This window comes from Crinia signifera, chromosome 7, assembly GCF_055691185.1.
Source record: "Crinia signifera chromosome 7, ASM5569118v1, whole genome shotgun sequence".
Taxonomy (NCBI): Eukaryota; Metazoa; Chordata; class Amphibia; order Anura; family Myobatrachidae; genus Crinia; species Crinia signifera.
In genome coordinates, this window is record NC_139223.1 from 36,417,186 (window position 1) to 36,437,929 (window position 20,744).

Here is a 20,744-nt window from a genome sequence, read left to right on the forward strand (position 1 = left end):
CCCAGCCCCAGTACGTGCTTACTGCAAATAGCACCAGCCAATACTGGGACACCCGGACTTACCATCAACCTGGCAGACAGCTCAGTCCATTTTCACCCAATAAACACCTTGTTTATTGCATTATACCCTTTGTGTCCTTTGCATCTATACAGTGTCACACAGATACTAGTCTGCATTCTTAGAGGGTGAGCACTAGGCAATCCCCTTTTCTTTACTATATCTTTGTCAATCGCATATTGGTGCACAAGCACGTGCCAACCTAATACATGCCACGGGACCCTTGATTTTGATATATCATCACATCAAGGTTCCAAGAAGTTGAGCGCAGTACCACCCCCGTATTTTCTGCATTACTCAAGAGCCTGGACCACTGCAGCCCCTTCGTACAAAGATATCCTTAGCGCCAACCTACCCATTTTTCATGACCCATTATGTGTTAATGAGTGTCAACAGCCGCAACAACTTGTGAAAAAATATTCTTACTGCGGCGTTAAAAGAAATAATTAGCCCAGGTGCCATGTTCTAAGGATATACGTAACACACCGCCTAGACTTCCACATGTACAACATATGTTTACATCACGTAAGGTTATTCCACCACTGCACTTTATTGTTGCCCGTCCTGAAGAAAAGGCATTGTAGTCTTGAAACGTTGACGTAAGATGTGACAACCTTTATGCATCACTAAAAAAAGTTTTGATTTATAAGCCCGGAGAGTGCAGCTCATTATTTCCAGGGGGACCTGGGGATGTTCCATTGCATATTCAGCTATCAGTGAAGGCACCCTGGCATTGTGACTTGCTATCCGACGCGCCAAATTTTTTGGAGGTGTGGCCTATACTCACGGCTCTCCTGCAAGGTTACGCCCCCATTTTCACTGCTGTGGGGGTATGCCCAGCAGCTCAGTGAGCTTCTGGCTATACCCGCAGCCTCTGGCTGCAGAAATAGACACTGTGGGCATACTATTCAGGGTGACAGAGGGGGGCCATTTACTAATATGCCTCCACAGTGCCACACATATGCCCCCAGTGCCAGATATGCCCCCACAGTGCCACACATATGCCCCCAGTGCCAGGTATCATATGCCCCCACAGTGCCACACATATGCCCCCAGTGCCATATATGCTCCCACAGTGCCACACATATACCCCTAGTGCCATATATACCCCCACAGTGCCGCACATATGCCCCCAGTGCCATATATGCCCCCACAGTGCCACACATAAATGCCCCCACAGTTCCAGAAGTAAGCAGCAATTTTTTTATTTTGTTGGGAGCCAAATAACCTACAGTACATGTGTATTTTGGATTGTGGGAGGTAACTGGAGTACCCGGAACACAGGGAGAATAAACTCCGCACAGTTAGGGCCATGGTGGGAATGGAACCCATGATCTCAGAGCTGTGAGGCAGTAATGCTAACCATTACACCATCCATGCTGCCCCAATTAATTGTTTCCAAAAATGATCATTTCTTATTGCCGTTAATAAAGGTCAGTGGGATTTAACATCCAAGATCACATCCAGGAAAGGGGTCTCTGCTAGCAGTCTGTCACCTGCCTACATATCATATTAATTCTCCTTATCTGTCTATACTCTTTATAAATTACAATTACCGTAGATACAATCATTGGATGTTGCTGACAGCACCAGTTCCCCAGGCCGCGTGGGTTGCGTTGTGCGGTATACAGTGTCTGTGACATCGCTGGGTCTCACAGCTGCTTATTGTCTCTGGAAATTAAATTCAGATGTTGGTGATTATTCTGATGCTTCCGGATTTTCTGGTGTTTTACTGATCTCGTGTTTCCTACATAATGATCTGCAGTATTTGCGGAATTTCTAATATTTCTTTAATAACTACTCTTCTATATTGTCAGTGTATGGGATTTGTTTGTATCATACGCCTCTCAATTTACAGATCTGCAAAATATATTAACATTTTACAATTTACAATTTATATATAGAGAGAGAGAGAGAGAGAGAGAGAGAGAGAGAGAGAGAGAGAGAGAGAGAGAGAGACATGAGCAACCAGGCACCATAATGTTTTCATCCACAATATTTATTTATTTATTATCAGTTTCTTATATAGCGCACACATATTCCGCAGCGCTGTACAGAGAATATTTGACCATTCACATCAGTCCCTGCCCCAGTGGAGCTGACAATCTATATTCCCTACCACATGTACACTATAGATATACCAGGGGTAAGCCGAAACGTATCCGCACACTGGTTGTTGAATTTATGTTAATCAACTTTTAGAAATGACAAATACGTTATTTTTCTATATAATTTCCCTGCTTTTCAAATCACTTTGGACCTTATTCTGGTCCACACGCAATGCAGTAAAATTTGCAGCAGTGTGTGGACTAAAACCCCAGCCGCCGCTTGCACAGCCGCCACCCCTACCTCCCTCGTCGAGTTCCCCGCTTGGCTGTGATTGGATGTTTTGCATAAACATCCATTCGCAGCCTTGGGTGTGGGGACCAAGTCATTTGATGGTTGCCGACCATCGATTGATTTGGAAGGTGCACGCAAATACTAATACACTCTCTGGTGTCTAGGTGCCCACACACTAGAACGATTTTTTGGCCGATTGGCCGATTTCCGATAAATCGGCCGATATATCATCCGATGATTACCGATAATCGGCCAATCGGCCCAAAAATCGTTCTAGTGTGTGGGCACCTTTACGTGCTGCATGAAAGATCAGAAGATTTAACAAAAGATCCATAGGATCCTGTCCAGGACAGGCAAAAGATCCATAGGATCCTGTCCAGGACAGATTTGAAGGCTAATTTATGCGCAGATGTTATGATCGCAGATCTTTTTAGTGTGTGGGCACCTTTAGCTTTGCGTGCTCCCTGTACGGGAACAGGGTGGGCAGGTGACATCCGGTGACGTCAGCTGCCCGCCTCCAGCACCCGCGTCACTGGCAAATTTCCATGGGAACAACCAGTGTTTTCATGGGAGCACCAATGATATGCTGGGCGTTCCCATGGGTGCAGCCTGTCGCCACTGCCTCCCACCGCACTGCTAGGTGCAAAAACGACGGCCAACTAGCAGTTTTCCGCGCCTGTTCGCACCCAGTGTATGCACATGTGCAGAAGTAAAACATCTCTCCCCGGGGAGTGAATGAACCAAAATAAGGCCCTTTGTCCATCTGTCAACAAGCCGTTCTTTTCCCTCATTAAAAATGGTTGGCTGCGAGCCACCTCTGCACTCAGGCACCCAGAGCCATGGCTGATTTGCAACATGATTTACTGTCTATCCAACAGAATCAGTTCACATGCACGCTCAGTGCTGTCGTCACTCGTGCATGTGGATGGGCTCCGGCTTCTTCTTGAAGGCTGACACTTGTAAATCCTACTTTTAACTTCTCTACCCACTCATGCACACTTCTTTGCAACAAAATCACTGCACACTGCTCTTCTTTTGTGCAAGTGGGACAGCCATTGTTTCTGGCATTATTGCAGTCACAATGCCAGTGACGTAACACTTTCAAACCTGAACAGTAGTGGCTGGGGAGGTAGCGACGTAGTACGGAAAGTGCTGATAAGACCAACAGAAGTTTGTTTAAGGAGTGGGGCACCAAACTCCAACTTGCATCTGTGAGACTGGGATGAACTGACGCCGCTGTCCACTGCTGCATATCCCGCTTTGTCACTCCCTTACTGAGCTAAACCGGGATATGGTCGAATGGTTGACCTACTGATGATCAACAGTCATAAGGTCGACACGTTGGGTTGACATACAGCAAGGTTGACATGGCTCAAGGTCATCAGGTGTCTAGGTCGACATGGGGCATGGTGGACATGTGTCAAGGTCGACACTTGGGTTAGGTTAACAGTTAAACGGTCTACAGGGTTTTTCACTGTTTTTTGAGCCGACATGTGCCGACAGGCGGTATTTCATGCCCTACCATCCACTAGAGCGTAGTGGGAGAATAAAAGAGTGTGCGCGAAGAGGGGACGCGGTGCACTTAAAACTGAGTTTGTGTCGACTGTGTCGACATTCGGGGTAAAAAAAACAGTGAAAAACCCATGTTGACCTTTTCACTGTCGACCTAACCAACATCGACCTACCGCATGTGTCGACCTAGACACCTGTGAACATTGTCCCATGTCAACCTAGACACCTGTCGACCTTGCTGTATGTCGACCCAGCGGTGTCCACCTAATGACTGTCGACCATCATTAGGTCGACCCAATGATCCCAACCCGCTAATCCTATGTGACAGCTCCCTGTTACATCACCCGTGATACGTGTAGATGCCTCTGAAATGTGTTGCCCATACATTTGTGTGCACAGACTGGGCACATGCGCTATGCGGGAACGTGTATGAGTCTGCGCAGGGTCCGGGGCTCAGAAGTGTCTATGACATGACCTCAGTTTCCGCTTTTTGACTTTACATTAACCTTCATCCTTCATACGTTTCAGTAACGGAACTGATGATGCCTTCAGATAAGGTGGCGACACACAGATTACTATATATAGGATCTTCCACTTCTAAATTGTAAGACGCAGAAATACATCTTGTCCTGATAAAAGAGATATTTACGTAGTTACAGCCATGTCATCACCAACCCTGTATTACCCCAGTCTTGGACACAGTGTCCTTCTGTATTGCACCACCATGAGCTTGTAAACAATAGGAATCTTCAGTGCATCTGAGAGAACCCATTTGGGAATTTACATTCTGCCTGTAATTAGTATCCTGTGTATAAGTGGTATTTTTCCATCTCTCTGCTTGCTTTCTCTTGTCATCTGTAATTAGGATGTTTAAGCCCAGTAAATGCTTATTTGCCTAACCCCTGCGGGCGTTGCATATTTTGGGCAATGTCCAACGCTAGGATACTGTAAGTCTCCAGCTCCAAGGCTGTGGGAAAAAACAGCAGGAAGTTGTATTCTGTTCTGCGATATACAGTATGTGTTAATCTATAGCAATGCTGTTCACAGCGGTTAACTTAGCACAGCTTCCTGCAACTTAACGCGGCTGGTCATGGTTTTTCCACTATTCTGTTAACCTAAATATGGTCGCAATTGCAACTGCATAGAAACACGCACCGGCAGTTTGAAAGTCCTATCAACTGCATAGAAACATGTTGTCAGATCCCAGGAACTGCATGGAAACATGCATCGAAGGTTTTAAGTTCCTATCAACTGCACAGAAATATGCATTGCGGTATGCAGATCCACACAACTGTAAAGAAACACACAACGGCGTTTTTCAGATCCTATCAACTGCATAGAAACAAACGTGCACCACAGTTTGCTTATCCAATCAACTGCATAGAAACATGCACCAGCGGTTTGCAGATCCCAGCAATTGCATATAAACATGCACCGGCGGTTTGAAGATTCCAACAACTGCATAGAAATATGCATCAGTGGTTTGCAGATCCCAACAACTGCATAGAAACATGCACCCGCAGTTTTCCGATCCCAACAACTGCATAGAAACATGCACCACAGTTTGCTTATCCAATCAACTGCATAGAAACATGCACCACAGTTTGCTTATCCAATCAACTGCATAGAAACATGCACCACAGTTTGCTTATCCAATCAACTGCATAGAAACATGCAGCAGCGGTTTGCAGATCCCAGCAATTGCATATAAACATGCACCGGCGGTTTGAAGATTCCAACAACTGCATAGAAACATGCACCGGCGGTTTGCAGATCCCAACAACTGCATAGAAACATGCACCGGCGGTTTGCAGATCCCAACAACTGCATAGAAACATGCACCAGTAGTTTGCAGATCCCAACAACTGCATAGAAATACGCATCGGCGGCTAGAATGGTCGCGGAGACTGGGACATTGGTGCCATCTCTGAATCAGGCCCTTGGTCCAGTACCCCTGGGGCCCTGTCCTAATGACTAATTAGCTTTATTAGCTCAATTTGGCTAATAATTATGTGTAATATTTGGGCTGATATTTTGCGGTTAATTGATGCAGCACAGCACAGGTATATGAGATTGATTTATTGATGGGACAGGTGTTTTTACGTTGGCTGTGTACTGTCTCTGGGGTTCCCGCTTATGCTCGTAGGACTAATGCTGCTGCTTCCTCCAGATGATCACTGATGTCTGAGGGCAGTGCAGGTAGCTCCGTGGATTGCTGATCAGGCAAAAGCATGAGGAGACCCTGATGACACTGTACATGGAACCTATAGTGATTCGTCATGGTTCATCTCCATGGCAATGGGAGATTTCTTCTTCTTCCGCCATTACCAATATTATTTACTGGTCTGCAGCGTACCCCCCAGGGGTACGAGTACCCCAGGTTGGGAGCCGCTGTCATAGAACATTACCATGTGACCAGTTTTTTCTATTGACTTTTTTTTCAAATTCCCATTTCTGGGCTTTGGCTGCATTTTCCATATGTAATAATCCCTACATCCCAGGGCTTTGACGCAATGGTACCCTATATAAGCCTATGGACCAAATCCCCCCTGTGAAGGATCAAATTGGGCAAGATGTACTAAGCTTTGAAAAGTGATCAATTGGAAAGTGATAAATGATCAGCCAATCAGCTCCTGTCATTTTTTTAAAACACAGCCTGTGATATGACAGTTAGGAGCTGACTGGCTGGTACTTTATCACTCTCCATTTAATCGCTTTTCAAGTGAAGTACATCCGGCCCCCTGAAAGGGATCCAGTCAGATCCCTCCCCAACATCCGCAGAGGGACTTGTAAGAACTGTCATCTCAAAGGACAGCTCTTATATAGAGCCTTAATTCAAGTAAACATGGAGTTTACAGTGAATAATTTCCTATGCCTCACAAAGACATATGCAGGGCCTAATAAACCAAATAGGCTGATTAGGCTACAGCCTGGGGAACTGGGTCCTGGGGAGATCAGCTTCCTGGTGCTGTTGGAGTTGGGGCTGAGCAGGGATCCTTGGAGAGACGCGGCTGGCACTGCCGCCGCAGACTCTACGATTGATGCCACTGCCACCGTTGCCGGCACTGCTTGGGCGACAATTGGCAAATGGCAATGTTACAGATTTTTAGTTGAATATGCAAAAAAATTGGGAAGGGGGTACGGCCACTTCTGTATAAGCCTAGGGTGACTGGAACTCTTAATCAGGCCCCAGAAATATAATGACAAAACAGGTTTACAGAAAGGATAAGATATATAAGGTGTTGTGGTCTAAATTGGGATGAGACCACATCATCAAGCAATACCCATAAAAAAAATCCCCTGCACCCCCAGGGCCAGATGCGCTAAGATTCAAAAAGTGATAAAATGGACAGTGATAAACAACCAGCCAATCATCTCCTGCCTGACATTTTTCAAACCCAGGCAGTGACATGGCAGTTAAGAGTTGATTGGCTGGTAATTTATCACTCTCCACTTTATCACTTTTTGAAGCTTAGGGAGTGTTGGGAGGAGGGCAGTGGCATGGCTCTACCCAGGGGCTCTGACAGCCTGAGCCCCGCTGTGTGCCAGGGGCTGGAACTGTGTCCTCCTCGTCGCAGCCCTGTGTGGCGGTTACCATCCAGGCGCACCCCCTGCACCATGCCCCGGCCCCAGGCGCACTGTACGTGCAGCTACACGGAGAGAGGAGCCGCCGTCTGGAGCCGCACGAGAGGCCGCTGCCTCTTCCAGCTGGTATTCAGGGATCTGTGCCGGGTGCAGGAGGAAGGCATGGAGCCGGAGCTCGGATGCCCGGGGAGGGAGTGATGGGAGGAGGGCAGCGGCGTGGCTCTACCCCAGGACTCTGACAGCCTGAGCCCCGCTGTGTGCCAGGGACTGGAACTGCGGGGCCGCGTCCTCCACCTCGGTGGAGGAACTGAGTGCCGAGCCGCAGCCCTGCATATTACCGTCCCGTTGGTGAGTAGCAGGAGGCTGGGGGGAGTCGGGGGGGTGTTAACCCGCGCGGGGGGGGGGGGGGGGGCGGCGGCGGGGGTCTTCGGTGCTATGAATATTTAATGAGCGCTCATTAAATATTCACTGCGCTGAATTTAGGACCCAGCTCATTGGCTGGGTCCTAAATACCCTTTCAGACCCGATTTTGATGCCAAAATACCAGGTCTGAAACGGGTAGGACCCTCCATTTTAACCGTTTTACAAAAACGGATTTTGTAAAACGGTAAAGTGGTTCTGCACCTTTCAGACCGCACAGATTACCATTTTAAAACGGTTAAAAATCGGCAAAATACCGGTTTTTAAGTGCGGTCTGAAAGGGGCATTAGGGACTTGTGTGAGGTAACCTGGAAGCGGTGGACAAGCCCATAATAATGGCCATCATTATGCTAATAACCTCAGAAATGCAATATAGCAATGCTATTAAAAGGTCTAGCATTTATATTTAGTGTGCACCTGCAAACTCCTCCTCCTGCTTGCTGCACTACAGGTCTCAGCAGGTAGCACCTCATATATCCAGGGTGTGCAGTTTAGGGCCCCTCCCCCCAGTCAGTAGCCAAGCATTGGCACGAGGCAGGAGATGGTGAAAACCTATAATCATACAATTGTACGACAAAACACTGTAAGGAGCGGAGAATTATAGCAATGAAATACCCTTTCCCCACAATACCAAGACTAATTATAAATGGTCTCTGAAGCATCTATACACTGCCCCCTCTATGACAGTTTAGATGCCAGTCTATCTATCCAGTTTCTGTTGTGTGTAAACTTGAATACACCAGTTCTCTGACATGTCTTCAGCTCCCCGGCCTGTCCTTGGCATGCAGGCAGACAGTCATGATGCTTAAAAACCAAACCGAGTGCAAGAGGAAGAGTAACTCCTCACAGTTATATTCAATTATATATAGATAGATCTATCTATCTATATACATGGCATACTTGCCTACTTTTGAAAACTAGTTTCAGGGAGATTATAGTTGGTAGCAGAATTTTGCACAGTGCCCCATTGTGGGGGTATGTTAAGCTAAACTTAAGGGGTGTGTCTAGTTCCATATATGGAGAGATTGTGAAAAGTGATTGTGAACGTGGCACCTAGAAGCGTGGGTGTGTACTGCTACATCTGAGAGGAATCTTTTAAAATGACTTCTATCCAAATGTAGATGAGCCCCAAAGCAGTTAGTAAGAGCTGCTACAGCAGTGGATAGGCAACTGGCGGACCGGGGTCCATCTCCGGACCGCAAAGGACAGAGATGCGGACCGTCTACACACTCCTGAAACTGCAGCGGTCCCAAGGAATGCATTGTGGCGGGTGCATGGGTGACATCACCGCGCACCTGCGCGCCGCTTGTAAGGAGCTTAGTCGGCTCCATGTAGCAAAGCTGCCTCAGAACTGGCGACCTTCAATTTTTGAAGCTTGATATATCTGGCCCTTAGGCCCTTACTGAGTAGGGTTGAGTAGCATATGTATTGTTAGATTGTAAGCTCCCTCGCCACCAGGGCCCTCCGCACACTTGGTTTTACTGTCTGCATTTCATTTGTCCATCCTGTGATGTGCGAGCAAGTTTAAAGACGCAGCCCCCACCTCATCACATCTGATGTGAGGACTCCCTGTGCTAGAACCCTGTGTTATCACCAGCCTGGTACTACAGCCAGGGGTACGGCGGCAAGTCACAGCCAGTATGGCAGCAGATGCTGTCCTGTTAGGTGAATTTGTATTGTACAGAGCAGAATGTCCCTTGATCAGACAGTTACAGAGTGAGAAAGCAGCAGACGCCGTGGGACAGACGGATACATTTCTCATCATCCCCCGGAGGCCATTTCACGCACAGCGTGGCTCCTGGTGCTTTTACGGCGTTTTGACGTGAGCAGAGCACCTAATATCAGACACACAGCGATGGAGCAAACATTTCATGTTGTTTTGAATTTATGTCAGCGAGTCTGTGCTGAGGAGGGAAAACACGGTTTGGATTTTGCCCTTCTTTTGAGAAAATCACAACAGAGAATAAGAACAATTCAAAACCACACAGAGAATAATAAACACAATTTAAAATATTAACAGGTATGACTGTGTGAAATTGTGGATAAAAAAGTGGACGTTCCCGCGTCCTTCCCGCAACTTGCAGTTTCCCGCAGCGGGGGGGGGGATGGGCAATGGAGTGCCCCTCCTGTCTCCACCTGTCACTATCTCCCCAGCCCCATAGGCTGCTGAATAGACACAGAATAGAGAGCTGCTAGGCAAGCCGTCACAGTGGCGAAAACAGGGGCGTGGCCTCATGGAAATAGGCCATGCCCGCATCACTAGGCCACGCCCCCCAAATCGGGTGGTCCCGAGGGGTCCCACTACCGGCACAGAGAAAGTTGGGAGGTATGATCTATCTGCTTTCTAACACTCTTATACCTATCTATCTATCTATCTACCTATCTATCTATCTATCTATCTATCTATCTATCACACACACTACTATTCAAAATGTTGGGGTCACTTGGAAATTTCCTTATTTTTGAAAGAAAAGCATTGTTTTTTTCAATGAAGATAACATTAAATTAATCAGAAAGACACTCTATTATAGCTTCCACTCTCCATTTTGGAACAATCATTTATTTTGATGAATAATCATTGGGATGCTTGGGATCCGCTCCTGCTTCCAATAACTGTGCAATACAAGTTTTAATTGACATTACTATATGTAAAGGAAGATATTGCTGCGATTATTCCATTTCTACCCTGACAAATGGAGCAATATCAACTGGGGGTTAGCATCAGTCTAATTCCACAGGCCTGATATATCGATACTTCAACCTCTTCCCATAAAGGCTTTCATTTCCTACAAGACCAAAACATGTGTATCGTATCCCCAACCTCTCCTCTATATCCCCAACATAAGTCAAGTCTGGCCAGACTCTAAATATCTCGGCCGTAGTCCGATACATATGATAGTAAATTCTAATATATCTCTCAATAAATATATGAACTCTGTACTGTCCGTGGTAAAGAAATACAATCTATACATTGTTAATGTGGTAAATAACTATACTAGCTGCAAACATCTGTTTTTTAAAGGAATATCTACATAGGTGTATAAAGGCCCATTTCCAGCAACCATCACTCCAGTGTACATTGTGGTACATTCAGTGTACTTCAGTGTCATATTGTGTTTGCTAATCACATTAGAAGACTAATGGATGATTAGAAAACCCTTGAAACCCCTAGTGCACTTATGTTAGCACAGCTGAAAAAGGGTTTGTTCATTAGAGAAGCTATAAAACTGGCCTTTCTTTGAGCTAGTTGAGTATCTGGAGCATCACATTTGTTGGCTCGATTATACTATACTCTCAAAATGGACAGAAAAAGAGAACTTTCAAGTGAAACTCAACAGTCTATTCTTGTTCTTAGAAATAAAGACTATTCCATGCAAGAGATTGCTAAGAAACTGAACATTTCCTACAACGGTGTGTACTACTCCCTTCAGAGAACAGTACAAACAGGCTCTAACCAGAGTAGAAAGTGGTAAGCCCCGGTTCACAACTAAGCAAGAAGACAAGTACAGTACATTAGAGTCTCTATTTTTAGAAATAGAGACTCTAATGTGCTTGTCTTCCTGCTCAGTTGTGTACCGGTGTGACAGTGAAGAACACATTTATTTTACAATCTTCCTCTGTCCAATATCTGTGTCCTTTTGCCAACATTATTTTTTTCATTTTATTGGCCAGTCTCAGATATGGCTTTTTCTTTGCCACTCTACCTAGAAGGCCAAGATCCTGGAGTCGCCCTCTTCAGCAACTTCTATGCTCGCTTCCTTGCAGTGTCCCGTCCGTATAATGATATTGCGCAGGCACAGCCATATGTTGCACATGCAACAGTGAGCAGAACAGTATAAGACATCGCTAGCAAGGGCCATACTGCCATATGCGTCATGGCCTCCGCTGGCACTCTGTGGATGCCGGCATCACTGAGTGGGTCCCATTGGCCGTGATGATGCCGGTACACACATCGAATAGTCTGTAGCACAGGGGCAGATGTATTAACCCTCAAGAAGAGATAAAATTGAAGGTGATAAGTAATGCACCTGCCAATCAGCTCCTAACTGTCTAGTTACAGACTGGCGGGCAGGTTTATTAAGCCTTAACAATAGATAAATGCAAGGGTGATAGAGAGTGATCGATGACCCGTCAATCAGCTCCTAAATGCCACTTCTCAGACACAGATTTATCACTCTTTATCACCTTTGCTTTTATCGGTACTTGTTTCCTAGCACGGCCACAACGATCATGATCGTGGGCATCGTGAGGAAAAATCGGGGGCATCGCGGGCATCGCGGCCATCGCAAGCACTAAAAAAATCGGGTGCGATGGTCGCGACGCGATGCCCGCGATTTCCCCATAGGGAACAATGTTAAATGCCTCAATTTAGCCGCGATGCCCCCGATTTCCCATAGGAAACAATGTTAAATGGGTCAATTTACCCAAATCATCATAGGGAACAATGTTAAATGGTCCATCAAGCCCCCAAAACACCCCTGAACAGTGAAATGTCCCCCCCCAAAGTATTTGACACCACCCCACGATCAACGCGAACCCGAAGCGTGGCGAGCGCAGCGAGCCCGCGAGGGGCGGCGGTACGCGTCCTCCGACCTTTTCATACCCCCACTATCCACTAGGGCGTGGAGTTGAGAATAGAATAGTGTGGCGAGCGCAGCGAGCCACCGAGCCCGAAGCGTGGTGAGCGCAGCGAGCCCCGCGAGGGGACGCGGATACCTGTGAAGCCCGCGAAGGGACGCGTTTACCTGTGAAGGTATCCGCGTCCCCTCGCGGTGCTCGCTGCGCTCACCACGCTTCGGGCTCGGTGGCTCGCTACGCTCGCCACACTATTCTATTCTCAACTCCACGCCCTAGTGGATAGTGGGGGTATGAAAAGGTCGGAGGACGCGTACCGCCGCCCCTCGCGGGCTCACTGCGCTCGCCACGCTTCGGGTTCGCGTTGATCGTGGGGTGGCGTAAAGTACTTTTGGGGGGGCATTTCACTGTTCTGGGGTGTTTTTGGGGCTTTCTGGCCCATTTACCATTGTTCCCTATGATGATTTGGTGAAATTGAGGTATTTAACATTGTTCCCTATGAGAAATCGGGGGCATCGCGGGTACATTGAGCCATTTAACATTGTTTCCTATGGGGAAATCGTGGGCATCGCGTCTGGACCATTTAAGGCTTTTTTAGCCGCATACGACGCGACCGACGTGATTTTGACTATTTTCAATGCATTTCAATGGGAAAATCGGGGGCATCGCGTCGGTCGCGTCGTATACCACTAAAACTGACACACGATGCCCGCGATTGTGGCCATGCTAGGAAACAAGTACCCTTTTATCTCTTGTTAAGGCTTCATCCAACTGCGACAGGGTTTGAAAAATTACAGTTATGAGCTGATTTGGCTGATGCGTTATCACCTTCAATGAATCTCTTCTCCAGGCTTAATACATCTGCCCCACAGTCTTTGAAATAACAGTAAAAACCTATATGCATCTCCAAGAGACAAAAGCAATAGCAGCTTGTTATGTATTTTCCACTTGGCCGATTGTTTAAGGACCTGAATAGAAACTTCCGCTGTGTGATGGTAATCTGCTCTCTGGGCCTGGGAGCCGCTGATGAGTCTATTACAGGGATACTCCCATTATCAGGCTGCTAATTCCACAGATGGTTATTTTTATACATTTATTTTTAATCTTTTCCCCCTGGAGCTATTTTTATTTTATTTGCCCTTCCTCTATTTTATTTGCTCTGTGTGTTTGTTTTTCCATGTTTGGGACTCATGGATGTTTAGGCCGGGGGACGCTGTCATAACATTAACTTGATTTTTGAATAATATGTTTACCTGTTTATATGCCTGTTGTAAAGGTTGTGGTATACCTGCGCACCAAGTGTTACTGTTGTGGACTAGCTGCAAAACACTAGAAGGTCTGACTGTGCCTTCCTGTTAAATGGTACATAGAAAAAGGATTTTTTTGTGTTGAGCTTGGTCCCTATGCGTATTTAAATGGATCACAAAGTTATAGTTGGGTAATCTTACTTGGTGATAACGTATATATATATACGTTATCACCAAGTAAAATTACCCAACTATAACTTTGTGATCCATTTAAATACGCATAGGGACCAAGCTCAACACAAAAAAATCCTTTTTCTGTTTATATGCCTGTATACATTGTATCTGGTTCCAACACAGATCAGTGTTTTCTATCCGCAGCCAATCAGCTCACGTGTACACCATAACAGTTGGGTTGCACCAATGCTACAAATGCAGCCAATCATGTTAAAATTATGGTTTTGGATGTTTGTTTGGTTGCACCAAGCAATGGTATGCAAAACCTACCAGGTCTTGGATGTGGTGGGCAACGTCAATTCTACATGGTGTTGCCCTATAGAACTGTATGGGCTTCTTTGTATGATTCCCCCATTGAGGGTTCCGATCCTGAAATCCCCCCCCCCCCCCCCCCAGTTGACACTTGACAATCGACGCTTGTGTCAAACCTGGAAGTCACAATAACAAAAACAGGGGTAGTAGAAGAGTGACAGTGTGCAGATAACAGGTGATGCTCCAGAAGATTTACTTAATCCTTCACTCAACCGGCATGCATACACAAAAATGGAGTATATAACCTATCCGGTGATTATGAGAGGGTCCACGTGTATTATGGGTCATTATGACATGTAAATACAAGATTTAATTGGCATATAACTCAATATATAAAAACATTTAATAGAACAAGGTCAGCGTCGAAGCAGATAATTACCAGAAAGAGAGAACTTCAGGATACAGTTCAACATGAGCAAGTACCAGGGGGTAGGGATCCCGGTAACCCTTTCTCCCATTGCAAGATGGCGTGTTCCCTGAGCTTTCAAACAATGCGGGATTCACCAACGCGTTTCTTCCCTGTCTAGGGACTTTATCAAATCCCCAGGCGGGGAAGAAACGCGTCGGGTTTTCCCATAGCAACATCCCATGTGAAATAGAATTTCCATCTTAGTCAGTTCCAGCCTAATAATCTGCGCCTACACCGTTTGGTATTTTCGTCTTTGTGGTAATGGGCCCACGGATGTCTTCACATGAGGCCTATTTCATCTCAATTCGCTGATATGGAATATAATGAGTCACTCAGAGCTCCAGTCAGACGTAGCTTAAAAAAGGGATAATGATGTAAAACGAGAGCTTGCCCTGCTGAATCATTTCTCACTCAGGACTGGCTGCCACTCTATTTCTATGTATTTTGCCTCAAGAGACTTGTAGAGCTACCCAGAATTCCTGGTTTCTGTAGTTTTGTGGGAAGCGTATCTGGGAAAGTAAAAGGTTGACGCTAAGAGATTAGTAATGTACTAAGGATGTAACATCATACAGAATGTACTGGAGCTTCAGTGAATATGGACACCTGGTACGCAGCGCAGTATGTTACTGTACCTTTTATATGGTTACTGAGGTACCAAGCATTGCCCGGGTTTGGTTGTGCAATTAGCATTACTGGAACTTTATTCTACATTTGTTTTAAGGTTAACCGCATACCATGCCCATGGTGTGCCTGGCATACACCTGTCTGTGGTGGGTTTCTGGTGTCACCGGCATATGCCTGTCTGTGGTGGTCTCATGGTGTGACCGGCATACACCTGTCTGTGGTGGTCTCATGGTGTGACCGGCATACACCTGTCTATGGTGGGTTTCTGGTGTCACCGACATACACCTGTCTGTGGTGGGTCCATGGTGTGACTGGCATACACCTGTCTGTGGTGGGCCCATGGTGTGACTGGCATACACCTGTCTGTGGTGGGCCCATGGTGTGACCAGCATACACCTGTCTGTGGTGGGCTCCTGGTGTGACCGGAATACACCTGTCTGTGGTGGGCCCATGGTGTTACCAGCATTTACCTGTCTGTGGTGGGCCCATGGTGTGTCCAGCATACACCTGTCTGTGGTGGGCTCCTGGTGTGACCGGCATACACCTGTCTGTGGTGGGCCCATGGTGTGTCCAGCATACACCTGTCTGTGGTGGGCTCCTGGTGTGACAGGAATAGACCTGTCTGTGGTGGGCCCATGGTGTGACCAGCATACACCTGTCTGTGGTGGGCCCATGGTGTGTCCAGCATACACCTGTCTGTGGTGGGCTCATGGTGTGTCCAGCATACACCTGTCTGTGGTGGGATCATGGTGTGATCGGCATACGCCTGTCTGTGGTGGGTTTCTGGTGTCACCGACATACACCTGTCTGTGGTGGGCCCATGGTGTGACTGGCATACACCTGTCTGTGGTGGGCCCATGGTGTGACCAGCATACACCTGTCTGTGGTGGGCCCATGGTGTGACTGGCATACACCTGTCTGTGGTGGGCCCATGGTGTGACCAGCATACACCTGTCTGTGGTGGGCTCCTAGTGTGACCGGAATACACCTGTCTGTGGTGGGCCCATGGTGTGACCAGCATACACCTGTCTGTGGTGGGCCCATGGTGTGTCCAGCATACACCTGTCTGTGGTGGGCTCCTGGTGTGACCGGCATACACCTGTCTGTGGTGGGCCCATGGTGTGACCAGCATACACCTGTCTGTGGTGGGCCCATGGTGTGACTGGCATACACCTGTCTGTGGTGGGCCCATGGTGTGACCAGCATACACCTGTCTGTGGTGGGCCCATGGTGTGTCCAGCATACACCTGTCTGTGGTGGGCTCCTGGTGTGACCGGCATACACCTGTCTGTGGTGGGCCCATGGTGTGACCAGCATACACCTGTCTGTGGTGGGCCCATGGTGTGACCGGCATACACCTGTCTGTGGTGGGCCCATGGTGTGACCAGCATACCCCTGTCTGTGGTGGGCTCCTGGTGTGACCGGAATACACCTGTCTGTGGTGGGCCCATGGTGTGACCAGCATACACCTGTCTGTGGTGGGCCCATGGTGTGTCCAGCATACACCTGTCTGTGGTGGGCTCCTGGTGTGACCGACATACACCTGTCTGTGGTGGGCCCATGGTGTGACCAGCATACACCTGTCTGTGGTGGGCCCATGGTGTGTCCAGCATACACCTGTCTGTGGTGGGCTCCTGGTGTGACCGGCATACACCTGTCTGTGGTGGGCCCATGGTGTGACCAGCATACACCTGTCTGTGGTGGGCCCATGGTGTGACCAGCATACACCTGTCTGTGGTGGGCCCATGGTGTGTCCAGCATACACCTGTCTGTGGTGGGCTCATGGTGTGTCCAGCATACACCTGTCTGTGGTGGGTTTCTGGTGTCACCGACATACACCTGTCTGTGGTGGGCCCATGGTGTGACTGGCATACACCTGTCTGTGGTGGGCCCATGGTGTGACCGGCATACACCTGTCTGTGGTGGGCCCATGGTGTGACTGGCATACACCTGTCTGTGGTGGGCCCATGGTGTGACCGGCATACACCTGTCTGTGGTGGGCTCCTGGTGTGACCGGAATACACCTGTCTGTGGTGGGCCCATGGTGTGACCAGCATACACCTGTCTGTGGTGGGCCCATGGTGTGTCCAGCATACACCTGTCTGTGGTGGGCTCCTGGTGTGACCGGCATACACCTGTCTGTGGTGGGCCCATGGTGTGACTGGCATACACCTGTCTGTGGTGGGCCCATGGTGTGACCAGCATACACCTGTCTGTGGTGGGCTCCTGGTGTGACCGGAATACACCTGTCTGTGGTGGGCCCATGGTGTGACCAGCATACACCTGTCTGTGGTGGGCCCATGGTGTGTCCAGCATACACCTGTCTGTGGTGGGCTCATGGTGTGTCCAGCATACACCTGTCTGTGGTGGGATCATGGTGTGACCGGCATACACCTGTCTGTGGTGGGCTCCTGGTGTGTCCGGCATACACCTGTCTGTGGTGGACCCTTGGTGTGCCTTGCATACACCTGTTTGTGGTGGGCTCATGGTGTGACCGGCATACACCTGTCTGTGGTGGGCCCATGGTGTGACCGGCATACACCTGTCTGTGGTGGGCCCATGGTGTGCCCGGCATACACCTGTCTGCGGTGGGCCCATGGTGTGTCTGGCATAAACCTGTCTATGTTGGGCCCATGGTGTGACCGGCATACACCTGTCTGTGGTGGGCCCAAGGTGTGACCGGCATACACCTGTCTGTGGTGGGATCATGGTATGACCAGCATACGCCTGTCTGTGGTGGGATCATGGTGTGACCGGCATACACCTGTCTGTGGTGGGCCCATGGTGTGACCGGCATACACCTGTCTGTGGTGGGCCCATGGTGTGACCGGCATACACCTGTCTGTGGTGGGCCCATGGTGTGACCGGCATACACCTGTCTGTGGTGGGCTCATGGTGTGACCGGCATACACCTGTCTGTGGTGGGCTCATGGTGTGACCGGCATACACCTTTCTGTGGTGGGCCCATGGTGTGACCAGCATACACCTGTCTGTGGTGGGCTCCTGGTGTGACCGGAATACACCTGTCTGTGGTGGGCCCATGGTGTGACCAGCATACACCTGTCTGTGGTGGGATCATGGTGTGACCGGCATACACCTGTCTGTGGTGGGCCCATGGTGTGACCAGCATACACCTGTCTGTGGTGGGCCTATGGTGTGACCAGCATACACCTGTCTGTGGTGGGCTCCTGGTGTGACCGGCATACACCTGTCTGTGGTGGGCTCATGGTGTGACCAGCATACACCTGTCTGTGGTGGGCCCATGGTGTGTCCGGCATACACCTGTCTGTGGTGCGATCATGGTGTGACCGGCATACACCTGTCTGTGGTGCGATCACGGTGTAACCGGCATACACCAGTCTGTGGTGGGTCCATGGTGTGACCGGCATACACCTGTCTGTGGTGGGCTCCTGGTGTGACCGGCATACACCTGTCTGTGGTGGGCCCATGGTGTGACCAGCATACACCTGTCTGTGGTGGGCCCATGGTGTGACCGGCATACACCTGTCTGTGGTGGGCTCCTGGTGTGACCAGCATACACCTATCTGTGGTGGGCCCATGGTGTGACCAGCATACACCTGTCTGTGGTGGGCCCATGGTGTGACCAGCATACACCTGTCTGTGGTGGGATCATGGTGTGACCGGCATACACCTGTCTGTGGTGGGCCCATGGTGTGACCGGCATACACCTGTCTATGGTGGGCCCATGGTGTGACCGGCATACACCTGTCTGCGGTGGGATCATGGTGTGACCAGCATACGCCTGTCTGTGGTGGGATCATGGTGTGACCGGCATACACCTGTCTGTGGTGGGCCCATGGTGTGACCGGCATACACCTGTCTGTGGTGGGCCCATGGTGTGACCGGCATACACCTGTCTGTGGTGGGCCCATGGTGTGACCGGCATACACCTGTCTGTGGTGGGCTCATGGTGTGACCGGCATACACCTGTCTGTGGTGGGCTCATGGTGTGACCGGCATACACCTGTCTGTGGTGGGCCCATGGTGTGACAGGCATACACCTGTCTGTGGTGGGCCTAAGGTGTGACCGGCATACACCTGTCTGTGGTGGGCCTAAGGTGTGACCGGCATACACCTGTCTGTGGTGCGATCATGGTGTGACCGGCATACACCTGTCTGTGGTGGGCCCATGGTGTGACCAGCATACACATGTCTGTGGTGGGCCCATGGTGTGACCAGCATACACCTGTCTGTGGTGGGCCCATGGTGTGTCCGGCATACGCCTGTCTGTGGTGGGCCCATGGTGTGACCGGCATGCACCTGTCTGTGGTGGGATCATGGTGTGACCGGCATACACCTGTCTGTGGTGGGCCCATGGTGTGACCAGCATACACCTGTCTGTGGTGGGCCTATGGTGTGACCAGCATACACCTGTCTGTTGTGGGCTCCTGGTGTGACCGGCATACACCTGTCTGTGGTGGGCTCATGGTGTGACCAGCATACACCTGTCTGTGGTGGGCCCATGGTGTGTCCGGCATACACCTGTCTGTGGTGCGATCATGGTGTGACCGGCATACACCTGTCTGTGGTGCGATCACGGTGTGACCGGCATACACCAGTCTGTGGTGGGTCCATGGTGTGACCGGCATACACCTGTCTGTGGTGGGCTCCTGGTGTGACCGGCATACACCTGTCTGTGGTGGGCCCATGGTGTGACCAGCATACACCTGTCTGTGGTGGGCCCATGGTGTGACCGGCATACACCTGTCTGTGGTGGGCTCCTGGTGTGACCAGCATACACCTGTCTGTGGTGGGCCCATGGTGTGACCAGCATACACCTGTCTGTGGTGGGCCCATGGTGTGACCAGCATACACCTGTCTGTGGTGGGCCCATGGTGTGACCAGCATACACCTGTCTGTGGTGGGCCCATGTTGTGACCAGCATACACCTGTCTGTGGTGGGCCCATGGTGTGACCAGCATACACCTGTCTGTGGTGGGCCCATGGTGTGACCAGCATACACCTGTCTGTGGTGGGCCCATGGTGTGACCAGCATACACATGTCTGTGGTGGGCTCCTGGTGTGACCGGCATACACCTGTCTGTGGTGAGATCATGGTGTGACCGGCATATGCCTGTCTGTGGTGGGCCCATGGTGTGACCAGCATACACCTCTCTGTGGTGGGCCCATGGTGTGACCGGCATACACCTGTCTGTGGTGGGCCCATGGTGTGACCAGCATACACCTTCTGTGGTGGGCCCATGGTGTGACCAGCATACACCTGTCTGTGGTGGGCCCATGGTGTGACCAGCATACACCTGTCTGTGGTGGGCCCATGGTGTGACCAGCATACACCTGTCTGTGGTGGGCCCATATTGTGACCAGCATACACCTGTCTGTGGTGGGCCCATGGTGTGACCAGCATACACCTGTCTGTGGTGGGCCCATGGTGTGACCAGCATACACCT